Consider the following 15,085-nt stretch of genomic DNA (forward strand, 5'->3'; position numbering starts at 1 on the left):
GTATGCTTTTGATTCAATCCAACTTAAGAAGATCAGCAAAATAACAAACAAACAAACAAAGATTTAAGAAAATAAAAAAAATAGATCTCTCAAAAGTAGCAAGTTAGAAACAACAAAACCACAAACTTAAATCAACTCGAAGTAAGGAAATAAAGAAATCCAATCCCTCAAAAGCTTAAAACCAAGCAGTATATGCACTTAAATCAACTCAAGTCAAAGAAAAGAAAGAAAACCCATCTTTCAAAAGTTCAAAAACTAGCACTGTAACAACAAAATGACTAGCTTATTAAATCAACTCAAACAAAGAAAAAAAAAGAGGAAACCCATCTCTCAAAGCTTAGAAAAGAAAGAATGAGTGAAAAAGGGAACTCACTTACTTGTGAAATATGATGACGATATGGAGGAGTTGGGTTGGGTCTGAGACAGTAGTGATGAGAGTTGTTGCATAAAAAGCCATCAAATTCTAAGACTGAAAATGAAAATCCCATTGGGGGGTAACAATCTGCAAATGTCGATTACTATATTTGGATGTTACTTAGTGAATGTTCCTTTCTCCTCTTTTAACTCAAAGACATATAGAGAATATTCTTAACACTTACTCCCTGGCCAATTAGCTAATCTATAAATTCCTCCCTCAACTAATTTTTTATTATAGAATCGCATGCCTTCTTGCGCATTGGCTTTGACCACACCTATATGAGATAACGAAAATTCAGACCCCAGTCAATGAGATGTAAACTCAGTTAAAGTCAATTGTCGAGGGAGAGTCTGAAGTATGAATGCATAATTTCTTCATTAATGAGCAAGGTAAGACGTGAAGGCCTAAGTTACATGTCACAACTTCTTTTGTGAGTTTTGAAGCCATGCCTTATTTCAAAATATATATATAGGGTCCGTTCAGCAACAAACATTTTGGCAAAACATTTTTCAAAAGATGGGTTAGAGGTTTTGGAATGGGGTGATTTTTGGTGAGGATGATCTCTACATTGAGGAGATCATCCTCACCAAAAATCAGCCCATTCCAAAACCTCTAACCCATATTTTGAAAAATGTTTTGCCAAAATGTTTGTTGCTGAACGTTTCCCATATATATATATATAGTCTCGTGACTAAATTAAGAGAGCTGCTATTGGCACCCCAACTTTTACTTATTATTATACCCCTATTTCTTAAATTATTTAACACATCCTAATTAAAGATTAAAACACATCCATTCAAACATTACAAAAGTTTGGTTTAGGTCATTACCTCAACATTATAAAGCATTATACCACGTTTAAACAACTTCAACAGTTGTTTACAATTAATTAGGATTAGGCTCATATAAAATCCTAAATTAAACCCCCCCACCGCCCAAAAAAAAAAAAAAAGAAAAAAAAAAGAGAGTTTCTATTGGCACGCCAACTTTTACTTATTCTCAATCATTGACTTATTTTTTCTTATATATTTTAATTGAGGTGCGATAAGTAAAAGTTGAGGTGCCAATATCAGCTCTCTAAATTAATTACCCTATTGCAAGAAACACTAAATATTTTGTGTGTGGGATGGATGTGTCTGTTTGAAGACCATGGAGAGGAGTTTATCATCGTGGAAAAGGAGTCATTGACTAGAGTTTGATTAATTAAGCTGTAAATCCTTTTTTTATTTATATTTGGATGGTGCAGTGAGATCAAGCTAACTCAATAATCTATTATCGGTTGGAACAAGTTGATAGCTAGGTTTCCCTTCACATCTTCATGTCCCTGCCGTTTACAACATGGGGGCACAAAGAAAAAAAGAGGGATGGATTTCTCTTAGGCTATTAATTCAGTGGAGAGCGAAACCTCGATACATGTGTCATTTTAATTTGTTCAGCAAACGTGAATTAGGAAATGGGGCTAGGGTGCCTCTAACATTTTCTTGAACCTGCTCTCGAATTTTTCCTAATTGAAGGACCAACCAATTTTTTTCTTGGGAAAATAATTGGTTCCACCCATTTTAATTTTCATGGTACGTGTGTAATATATGACATAATTTGAGCATTTTCGGTTTTCATATAAAAAAACCTTAGTCTTTGATCTAAAGTCATAGGCCTAATCTCTAGTTACTTATTTCACTTACAATCTAAATACGATTTTCAGTTGAAAAATGTTCTTTTTAAAACAATTTTTTGATGTCATCTGTTATGAGATTCTTGTGAAATAGAAGAGATTAAACAATATTTTGAAAATAACAATAATAGGCCTTAAAAGAGATTGTAGTGTACTATTATAACGAGAGAGGGTGAAGTAGAAGTGGTTTGTCACCAAAATTTGAATCTCATAAATATACTCCCACCTTTAGATTTAAACTTAATGTAATCGAGATCATTTTGGTAAAAAATCAAGAAAATTGCAATCCCACAACCTTATAATCAAGTTGATTAATTTTTAAAATTATAATTATATGTCTTATTTTTAACTATGTAATCTTTAAAAAAATCCGTTAATTAATATTTAAATTACAAATATGTCCTTTTGATACGTGTGGTTGCACATGCGACCTTCTAGTGTAGCTAATTTGATAACGAGGTTTTTGTTAATTACGATAGAAGAGTTTGAACGTAAGAGCATTTTGAAAAAGGGTTTATATGATTGCCCTGTGAAAATGGTTTTTCCTGAAAAGTATGAAATGCAGGTGCACTGCTCCTTTCCTAGAAAACCATTTTGCTCGCCAAGGTGATTTTGTATTTTTGTTTTTGGATAGGAAATAATTTCCCACCCCACTCCTAATGTTATTCTCTCAGGATTACCCCACCCCAAAATCTAAAAAACATAACTCTTTTGACATTTTCTTATGTGAAATCAAACAACAGAATTCATTTTCCCAAAAAAATTCATTCTCCAGCAATCATACAGACCTTAAGTGAATGAGGCTCCCCAACGTTAACAAAATGGAGATAGTTTTCAGTTTTGACTAAGAAGAACACAATAAGACAAAAGATCTAGGCCAAATTTAGCTGAGATTTAAGAGTGACTGATACCCAATTAGATGAACCCTTTCCTTGCTAAAAATAGCAGAGCTTTAATAGGGTTGTTCATCCCAAAATGCAGAAAATGCCCACTGTTCAACACATTGCCTTCTTTTCCACACTATTTAAGTTGATTGGATTTGCTAAAAGGTCCGCTAACTTTAGTGAAAGTTTGCTATATTCCTCTACTTATGACAAGAAGAAAAGAAAATTTTAAGCCTCTCTTCTCACTTGCTTCGATTGAATGGGACTGATAAAAACTGTCAACCAAATTCGCTCGTTCGTTCATGTTTTTTCTTCTCTGACATCTCATGGATGCAGCCTTCTGAAGATGTATTTTCCCTTGTACTTGGTCGTTTATGGAGTAAGTGGCGTTCCTATACTCTTGGGAGTTGGGTAATTATATAACTCCAGGTGTACTTTTCTTGCCACATGGCATAAGCATTTTTTGTTCCGGTGAGACCCTTTTTTAGAAAGAACAAATTATTAGGAATCATAATTAGGAAAATTAATTTTTCTTAAAGAATATTTGTTTGGCACATTCACTCTGGTCTACAGAACCACAACGCATCATCATTATCATGCAGGAACTGCACATTATAAATTACTTATTGATCATTATTTATATGAAAAAAGTTTCCCTACGAGTAGGGCTGCCAATGGGTTGGGTTTTGGGCCGATCCAGACCGTTATGGACCGGATTTGGGTTGTAATTTTATCCATTTAGTTTTGGCCCTGGCCAGGCTAAGCACGTTTCATTATAGGGCAGGGTTTGGGCTTTGAATGTGGGCCCTTTGGATGGCTCGACCTGCAATACGATATTAAAATATATTACATAATAATTTTTTTTATTTTTATAAATTAATAATGGTGCCCATAAAGTATTATTGTATAGAATGCAATTAATCAATCAACTATTATAAGATATCTTGGTTCGGTTGAAAGAGATGAGTCATAATGCTGCTGCATGAGAACCGTCATTTGTTGATGAAGACATATTGCTGTATGAGATCCTTCCTAGATTACCCATAACATCACTCTTCCGATTCAAATCAGTATACAAAAAGTGGTGCACTTTTATCTCGAACGATCCCACTTTCATCACATACCAATATTACCAATCTCAAAAGTCGTCTTCTTCTTCATCAGCTATTGTAAGCAAAAGCCATTCTTCCAAAAAGCTGAAATTCATCTATATCACCGAAGCCGCCATAGTGCCAAATCTGGTGGGCGTACCTGACCCATTTCTAAGCTATCTAACACCACGTCCTCAAAACATTTTCTTTGCACTCTTCAACCAATGGAATTTTTTGTGGTAACTTCCCTTACTAAGATTCAGCAAAACATGAATTTAGGTGGAATAAATTCTGTGTGTGCAATCCGGTTACCCAAGACTTTGTATACATCACAAAACCAAATATTGATAGAATACAGGTGGGACTGGCTTTCAATCCATCGTTGTTGTCGTCATCATTATTATCACATTTTGAGCTAATCTCCCAATATCGAACTGATGGATCACGTTATTTACACAATTTAAGGATGACATTTCGAAGGAGATCGGATTTGAAGTCTTCTCTTCTAAGACTAGTGTCTGGCATGTATCAAAGGCTAAACTTGTCCTCTCAAAACTACATTTAATGTTTGATATGTTATCAATTTTCACTGATGGGAAATTGTATTGGTTAGTTACTGAAGATATCATCTGGTTTGATCCTAGTGAAGATCGTGCAGGTCTTGTGTATTCTCCTCCCGGTGGTGAGAGGAAAAATTATCCTGATGTGCAGATAGGAGAATGCATTGGTGGTGGAGGGCTTAATTATACTAAGATCACAAGCACAGATATAGAGATATGGGTCATGAGAGATACTAGTAATGGAAGATTTCAATTTAAATGGACCAAGAGATACTGTGTTAATTGGGGGGTAATCATCCAACACAACCCAAAGGTTGTGGCTTCTTTCTACTATAATAATTCAAAATTAAGGAGTGTAGAAGCTTTGGAGTTTCAGTGTGAGGAAAAACCATTATCCTTCGGTGGTGAAGAGATATTGTGTTTTTGGGTGCCAGTGAGAGGAATGGGTAATATAGGGAATGTTTTCAAATACAACTTGAGGACTAGGGAATTAAAAGTATGCCATGAATCAGAATGGGACACAATGTGAAAAAAGCCCAAATTTGACGGTTTTGAGCCGTTAAATTTCATAAAATTCGACGGACCAAGAGGTCGAATTGGAGTTGAATTTTTCATTGTCAGTTTTTTTTCTTTGATGGGCCGAAACTGTTAAATTAATGAAGGATGGGAGAATTTCGACGGTCCTAGACCGTCAAAATTCAGTTTCAAAAATTCGTCGGCCTTTACCCGTCAATTTTTTCTGTTGAATTTTCCAGTTTTCATGTAGTGGGAGAAGCATTCGTTTCTTTACAAGAGTAGTCTTGTCCCATTGCCTAAGTTGAGTGATTTTCATGTTAGATCATAAAAAGTAAGACGAGGTTCCTGTTTTTTTGGGTTTCCCCCTTCAAAATTTTCCCATTTTTGCTGATAGATTTTGTAAATTAAACTTAATATGCACTTTAGTCGTTTGAGTTAATAAAATTGGTATTAGATTTATCTGGTTTTTGTTTTAAACTTTTGTCTAGTGAGGGGAAACAGTGGGGTTCACTTGAAACTTAACCTAATGAAGACCTTAGTATGGTCTGTTTGGAAAAGCCATTCGAGGAGGTCGAACGTGCTGAACCTGTTCTTTTTGAGATCGAAACAAGAAACCAATTCCACCAATATTCTGATTATCATAATTAATCTCCAGCTGCATAATCTGTCAATGTTGTATCTTTATCAACTAGTTTAATCTATATTCTAGACCCCACAACACATTTATTTATCAAAGTTTCTAATTCAGTTTGTTGAAGCAGTACGTTGTGGTCACAAATCACAATAGCAATCACAATTGCAAACGTGGTGGCCACAAATTACAATTGCAAGTCCTATCGATTCATCCTTATCATGATGCATAGAATCAGTGTAGCAGGTCTTACTCTTCTGGTTAATTTTCCATTCTACTATTGGTAATTCTGGAATTGTAACTGTGATGGGAACAGAATTGAACACCATGCGTATTTGACACCCATGAAACTTAGTGACGCCTGTACATGCCAGTGACACATACCAACTACTTGGCATATACACAGATGACAAGAAGTTCGATACACCTGGATAACATTTGTAATGTTAATACCACATATTATATACATTTTCAAATTAATTCTGTTCACATAAGGAGAGAGCTTAAACAGCATGTATGGATTTTATCTACTTTCATTAGTTCTGGTGGCTAATGAAAGTGGAGGTGTGATTCCTAGGTGTTAATAAATTTAACTAATTAAAGAGAAAATTTTACAAAGCAGCAATAAGCCCAGCCCTGCTTAACGGAGCTGAATGTCATGCAACTAGTAAACAACAGGTTCATAGACGAGCATAGCAATAACGAAGATTTTAAGATCGATGAGTTGAGTAACCCCACCCCACCCACTAGTAGATAAACTAAAGTTGATTGAAATGATTTTTACATGAAAGAAAGACCGATAATAGTACTAATTATGAGGAGTGCTTTCATGCTTTTGAGGATATATGGCCACAATGTTATGAATCTTGACAGAAGACATTACCAGTACCAGTAGATAGATATATAGAGTTGAATAGGTAAATCATGCTAAACACCCATCAAAGAGACCCATTGTAGAAGATTTACCAAAACATCTATTCTTTCACAATTGCAAGAGTTTGGATTATCTTGTAAAGACGAAGAAAGAAGATCATATTTGAAGGAATGGACGTATGTAGTGATTGATTGGGACCTTGGTGAGTAGGGGATGAAGTTTAACGTGTCTCATTTACGTACAAGAACATCTAAGGTGGAAGAGGAGAAGCCGACAAGCGACGAAGTCAGCAATGTTTATGAATATCGAACCCGAATTAATGAAGTAAATGCTACTGAATGTTTGATGAGAATTAGGAACACCATGATGAAGGGCCTGACTTTGGTGAAGGAGACTCAGTTATCTCTAGAAGTGATTGGTCATCTTAAGCCATTGAAAGAAAATTTGCAAGCGATCTTACACACTGATGCCACATTGCGCGACAAAGACACCATATCCAAGCCAACTAAAATTGAGTAATAATCTGTAAAAGTCTATGATGAGTTGTTCTCTACAACACCGATTGATTTCTTGTTTTTGGATCTCAGACTCTTCACAATAAATGCTTCACATATATTCTAAGAATTTGTATATGGTGATTGTAATTTAGGCTTTTGATGTTAATTCAGTAACCTAGCAGCATTGTTCTTTACTAAAATACATTTTGTCCTATATCTAATCAATTGATTGGGCTTGAAATTTTTTGAAAATATGTGGGGTGTAAGAAAATGGAGACAACTTCACAATAATTAGAATGTATGGTTTTAGCAAATTAATCTATCAAAAAATAGTATGTGGGACAAATAATTTACATAAGATTTGATTACCGCACGTGCAACTCCAGAGCCATCTCATTACTCGACGCAGAGTCATACTACTCTTACAATAGCCCATTGTAAATTAGTTTGCGTCCTCTTTAGGTGGATTGCATAAGTTTTTAGCTCGGATCATGTCGTTTGTGAAAGATCACTGGTGTTTGTTTTGTATGCTTAACAAATTTGGGTATTGGCTTTGTTTTTATTTATTTTGGATCGCTTGTCGTGTCAACTTGGTGGCTGACGTCCCAACTTTTGGGTCAGTCCCAACTTCCTTCCTGGTGTCATATCGTAAAATTGAAGAGAGAGAGAGAGAGGAATCATACAAATCTAATGGAAAGCAGAGGAATCACTAAAAATGATGCCTTCATAGTGATTAATCAAACATATAATGGAAAGCAGGAACTAGGATTGTAAAGAATCTAATCAGCTCAAACTTGCAATCTTACAAAAATGTTAAAAGCTATGTAGACTTCATAAGAACGACAAAATATAAGAAGTGGTAGAGGCTCTTGTGACGAGAGTTCAAACAAATGAAGTTGAAAATTCATCGAGTAGCAAGTCAAATATCAATCAAAGTTAAAGAGGACATTACTATAAGAATGGTTGGTAGGGGTCAAACTAATAATAAGTTGAGCCAAAACTAGATCATTCAACTTCTTGAGGAGTCGAACAATTTAGACCCATGGAGGGTAATTGTTCGGCCCCTAACTGTGAACAATCCTTAGAAATGGTGAAATGTTCCAAGAAAGTTGAATTTCAGGCTCAAAATGTAGTTTTGACAAAACTGAGTTGACTTCATCTGACCCATTTTCATGGGCGATGGTAAGTAATTGATGAGGATAGGAATCATTGACAGAGCCAAGAAGTCTTTTAATCCAAAGAAATAAAATTAATTTATTTTGGTTGGAGAAGTAATTCGAGTAACAAATTAAATAAAAAAAAAAGAAATTCAAAGTCAAATGATGAAACATTTCTTTGATAATGCAATAAATGGGACTTGGCTCTCAGTCAAGAAATTATTGAGTACTTGGCACTAAATGAGGTACATTTTTCTCGATCAATTGTAGTTAAATAAGACAAGATAACCATCACAAGTGTAACAGATCAAAGTGTAGGTGAAGTTGGAATGTGTCCCTGTTCTTCCTGATTATCATCCCTTCAATTATATTTGGTAAACCATAACTACAATAAGAAACGAGAGGAAGAGCTGTGTGAATATCTCATCGTAAACTTTCTCAAACAATAGATCTTCTTAATCCAACAATCAGAGATGATATATTTAATAAGACAATTGTGGTCAAGGGGAGAAGTAATGCATTTGATGCTTGAAAATTGAACTTATCCACGAAATATCTTTTGATTTGTTCTTCGTCCCGAAATTTATTTGTAGGCGCAAAATTGATCTCCTTTAGGCTGATCAATTTCATGAGCACATCTTTATTTATTAAAAATTTAAACAGAATTAAAAGATTTGACTCCTCCATATAACTCAACTTGGATTCCGTAGGTCTTGTCATATGAGACAATGTACCATGCATATGATGGGCTACAAGATTGTACCACGTGTCCTCATTGTTTTTGGTGTCGGAAACAGTTAAACCAGTTAGTTAAGTTCATTTATTTAATTGTATCTCTTTCCATCTTTGAAAGAAACTCAATTAAATTTGAAGAAATTTGAATTTTATTGAGATTCTTGGATGATGATTACATTTGCTCATTGGATTTATAAAGATTAAAACATCCACCAATATAGAAAGACAATTAATCAATCCAATATTCTAAAATACCTAATTGATACTAATTGATATAAATCTAATATCTTCAACATATGTGATGAGATACACCATAGCATTGATACAGTGCATCTCATGCACATTATTATAATGCATACACCTTATCTCTATTAAAACTGCAATCACATTTTTCAATCATTTTAATCTCTTCTGTTTCATAAGAAAAACAGATCAAACAACCAGTAGACGTGAAGAAGACGATCAAGATGAAGCTCTAAACAGTTCTTATCCCTCTGACCTGAATGCATACACCCTCCATGAAGCAATTGGTTCCAGCAAATTCACCAAAGTTTATAGAGCGACTTGCAATTGAAGGAACTCATCATTACCATCAGAGGTTGGAGATTAAAATCATCGATTTCAAGAACCCAAACGTCAAAGAGACCAATCTGATCAACCATCCCAACATCCTTAAACCCCTCAAAATTCTCAATGTCGAAGGGACATGTTACAATAAGAATCATGTTAAGAAATATAGGGTTATTTTTGATTTATTGTTTATTAAGGGTAGAATAGTCTTTTCAATTTCCTTTGACTTAACCTATATATAGTCTCCTTGTATTTAGGTTAAATCATCTTTTTGTATTCAATTGCATTACGGAGAATCAATGAAACAGTAGCCTTTTTCTTTTTCTTTGTGTGTTTTTTGGATTGTTTAACAAATCAAATGGTGGTGATACCCTTGATCTCTTCCGGCTCTCTTCGCTCCATCATTTCCACTTATTTAACTGAAGGCTTGGAAGAGACCTCCATTACTATTAGTCTCAAACAAATCCTTGAAGCGCTCTCCTACCTCCATGAACAAGGTTTGGTACATCGAGACATCAAACCCACTAACATTTTCCTAGACTTAAGTTGAATCAGGGTTCCTCTTAAACTCACCAATTTTACTTTCTCTGTTTCTTATTACAATCCTGATGCCTAGTTTAGAGATCTTCCTTACAGGTTCCCCCCAGAGCTGAAAAAAAAGATCGTAATGGCTTTGATGTCAAGTCTGATATATGGTCATTTGGGATCTCCGGTTTATAGCTCACTTATGGCCAACCTCGGATATCTTATTTCACACATGCATGCATAGGGGCGGAGCCAGGATTTTCTTGTAGCGGGGGCAAACTAGTTAATTTTTTAGTTAGAAGTTGAAGAAAATGATATTTGGGTACTGCCAATTAGTCCATGAGAGGAGTCCCAAGATGCATTATTTTTTTAAGTCTCTTTTAATTAAAAGAATTATAAATAGGATAATGCTGAAGTAACGTTAAAATGTACATCGATTGTACATTCTGATGTGGTGGTGCACACATAACCATAGGCGCTTTTCTTCGAGATATGAGTGAAAAGTATCTATGGTTATGTGTGCACCACCACATCAGAATGTCAGAATGGATGTACATTTCAATGTTACTCCAGCACGACTCTTATAAATAATGGTTCTAGCTAGCCTGTAAATTTACCTATCAGCATGCATTATTTTCATGGAGCAATCACACTTGTTACATGGGACCAATGCATTTGATATGAGGATGGAGCTACCAACTACAATCAACTTATAAATGTGATTCAAATTCAACAGATGAGATAGTTATTTATCTATATTTCTCATATTTGATAGAAAATTTCCTATCATTGAAAGGGAAAAAAAATTATTCAGTCGGCACTTTGTAATAATATTGTGATGTTTTAGTCATTTTCATGGTAATCAATTAACTTATTATTTTTAAAATATAACCTTTTATTTAATGTAAGTATTTTTATGATTTCTTTTGACCTTGTTACGTTAAAAATGTGTTTTGTGCTTTAGGACTATGTTTTCAAAGAATGAACTCAAGTATGAGATGTTGGAGAAAATTGATACAGAGCTACTTGTCAACAGTGGTATTCATCTTCATCATCAGATTTGACGATTAAAATTATTGATCTCAAGAAATGCTCAAGATTACAAGTTACACCGCATTTTCCCACCCCAACATCCTTAAACCCTCACGTGTCTCAATCATTTGGTGATGACCTTTGTGTCCAATGGTTCTCTCCGTTCCATTGTCTCCTCGTATTTTACCGAAGGCATGGACGAGGACTATCTTGCTATTGTTCTAGAGAAGTCCTCCAAGCTTTCTTCTACCTCCTTGGACAAGGCTTGACACCTGAAAGTCGAAATCCCAATCAGTGTTTGGTAATCAGTGATTCTTTTTACAACCCCAAATCATATCAGATGAAATCTTTGTTAGAGGATGTTCCTTATTGGATGGCTCCAGAGCTGAAACAATCTGATAATGACTTCGACTTCAAGATTGACATATGGTTGTTCGGGATTAGCGCTTTAGAGGTCGCTTATGGCTAACCTCCCGTATCTCAATTTCTACCTTCTTGCATGTCTCTTTTTAAGAGGATCGGAAGCCCATTACTCGGCTCTGATTACAAGAAAGGAGAAGCCAAGAAGTTCTCAGAGAATTTCAAAGAGATGGTCTTGTCTTGCCTGGCTGAAGACCCATTACAGAGACCCACTGCAGAATATTAGTTTAACTAACTTTTTTTTTTCATTCCCTTCCCATTCTTGCAAGCATGATTTCACACATTATATATATATATATATATATAATGGCTAAAGATGCTGTATCATTAAATTCATATATAAATATAGAAAGTAGTCACAGTAACGAATCAGGAATATAATTCTTTTTTCTTTGGTCGATAACTTGTCGGGTGTCAAATCATAATGAATAGAGATTGGTGGCATTGTGTTGCAGAGGGAAGGCAGGGCAAAGATAGTTACTCAACTCCTTATCATAAATAATTAGAATCTGTACTAGGCCTGCACTCTTGAATGGCCAATTCGAACAAATGAACATGACAATCAACAAGAAATTCTTCAAGTAGCAAGCCAAAACATAGATCAAAGTTATGAGGGCATCATTCTGATAGATTATAGTGGAGTCAAAACTAATTGAGTTGATCCAATACTAGGTCCTTCAAAGAAAGTTGAGGTTTTGGTTCAAAATGTGATATTGACATAGCCAGGTTGAGTTCATGTGTTCTATCATCACAAGTGATAATAGGTACTAGCTGAGGATACAAACAATTGGCATACACAAGGATATTTTTTCTTCGAAGAAATAGCATTAATTTATTTTCCTAGCGAGAGGAGGTAATTCGAGTCATGAATTTTGATAAACAAAAGAACTATACTCAAATCAGGTAACATTGCTTTGATAATACAAGAAAAAAAGGACTTGAATCTCAATCAAGAAGTTATTTACTTGGAACAAAATAGAATTTAATTTGCTTAGTCGATTATAGGAACAATAAGACAAGATAACAATCAAAAATGCCACAGATAATAGTGTAGTGGAAGTCGGAATGCTTCCCTTGTCCTTCCTCATTATCATCCCTTCAATTATCAGGAAACCCATAATTAAGATGAATAATGAGAGTAACAGTTGAGCAAACATCTCGTCATAAGCTTTCTCAATGATCATTCTTCTTAATCCAGCGATAAGAGATGACGCATTCAATAAGATAATTGTGGTCAAGGGGAAAAGTAACAAATTTGCTGCTTGAAAATCGATTTTTTCCATTTCATATCTTTCAATTTGTTCTTCATCAGAACACATTTATTTATCAAAATTTCTCTGAATCATATAAATCAGTTTGTTGAAGTCGTTGTGGTCACAATAGCAATCGCAATCACAATCGCAAGTAATATTGATTCATCCTTATTGTGATGCATAAAATCAGTGTAACAGGTCTAACCCTTCTGGTTAATTTTCTATTCTACCATTGGTAATTCTGGAATTGTAACTATGATGGGAACAGAACTGAACACCTTGCGTATTTGAAACCCATGAAACTTAGTGACGCCTGTACATGCCAGTGACACATACCAACTATTTGGCATATACACTGATGCCAACAAGTTTGATACACCCGGATAACATTTGTAATATTAATACCACATATTATAGTACATTTTCAAATTAATTCTGTTCAGATAAGTAGAGAGCATAACCACCATATAGAGATTTTATCCATAGAATTAGTTCTGGTGGCTAATTAAAGTGGAGATGTGCTTCCAAAGTGTTAATATTCCAGACATGTACAAATTTAACTAACTAAAGGGAAAATTTTACAAAGCAGCAATAAGCCCAGCCCTGCTTAATGGAGCTAAATGCCGTGCAACTAGGAAACAACAGGTTCATAGATGTGCATAGCTATAACGAGGATTTTAAGATAGATGAATTGAGCAACCCCACCCCACCCAATAGAAGAAAAAATAAAGGAAAGTTGATTGAAATGGTTTTTACATGAAAGAAAGACCAATAATAGTACTAATTATGAGGAGTGCTTTCATGCTTTTGAGGATATATGGCCACAATGATATGAGTCTTGACAGAAGACATACCGGTAGATAGATATATAGAGTTGAATAGGTAAATATTGCAAGAGTTTGGATTATCTTGTAAAGATGATCGAAGAAAGAAGATCATATTTGAAGGAATGAATGTATGTAGTGATCAATTGGGATCTTTGTGAAGGGGGGGGGGGGGGGGGATGAAGTTTAACATGTCTCATTTACGTACAAGAACGTCTGAGGTGGAAGAGGAGACGTCGACAAGTGATGAAGTCAGTAATGTTTATGAATATCGAACCGGAAGTAATGAAGTAAATACTACTGAATGGTTGATGAGAAATATGAACGCCAAGATGAAGGGTCTGACTTTGGTGAAGGAGACTTAGTTATCTCTAGAAGTGATCGGTCATCTTAAGTCATTGAAAGAACACATGCAAGCGATCTTACACACTGATGCCACATTGCGCGACAAAGACACCATATCCAAGCCAACTAAAATTGAGTAATAATCTGTAAAAGTCTATGATGAGCTGTTCTCTACAACACCGATTGATTTCTCATTTTTGGATCTCAGACTCTTCACAATAAATGCTTCACATATATTCTAAGAATTTGTATTTTGTGATTGTAATTTTGGCTTTTGATGTTAATTCAGTAACCTGGCAGCATTGTTCTTTACTAAAATATGTTTTGTCCTATATCTAATCAATGGATTGGGCTTGAAATTTTTTGAAAATATGTGGGGTGTAAGAAAATGGAGACAACTTCGCAATAATTAGAATGTATAGTTTTAGCAAATTAATCTATCGAAAAATAGTTTGTGGGACAAATAATTTACATAAGATTTGATTACCGTACGTGCAACTCCAGAGCCATCTCATTACTCGACGCAGAGTCATACATAAACTACTCTTACAATAGCCCATTGTAAATTAGTTTTCGTCCTCTTAAGGTGGATTGCTTAAGTTTTTTAGTTCGGATCATGTCGTTTGTGAAGGATCACCGGTGTTTGTTTTGTATGCTTAACAAATTCGGGTATTCTCTCTGTTTTTATTTATTTATTTCGGATCGCTTGTCGTGTCAACTTGGTGGCTGACATCCCAACTTTTGGGTCAGTCCCAACTTCCTTCCTGGTGTCAAATCATAAAATTGAAGAGAGGGAGAGAGAGAGGAATCATAAGAATCTAATGGAAAGCGGAGGAATCACTAAAAATGATGCCTTCATGGTGATGAATCAAACATATAATGGAAAGCAGGAACTAGGATTGTAAAGAATCTAATCAGCTCAAACTTGCAATCTTACAAAAATGTTAAAAGTTATGTAGACTTGATAAGAACGACAAAATATAAGAAGTGGTAGAGGCTCTTGTGACAAGAGTTCAAACAAATGAAGTTGAAAATTCATCGAGTAGCAAGTCAAATATCAATCAAAGTTAAAGAGGACATT

The sequence above is a fragment of the Akebia trifoliata genome, chromosome 4 (assembly GCF_017979445.1).
Source record: "Akebia trifoliata isolate Shusen 1 chromosome 4, ASM1797944v1, whole genome shotgun sequence".
In the NCBI taxonomy this organism is placed as follows: Eukaryota; Viridiplantae; Streptophyta; class Magnoliopsida; order Ranunculales; family Lardizabalaceae; genus Akebia; species Akebia trifoliata.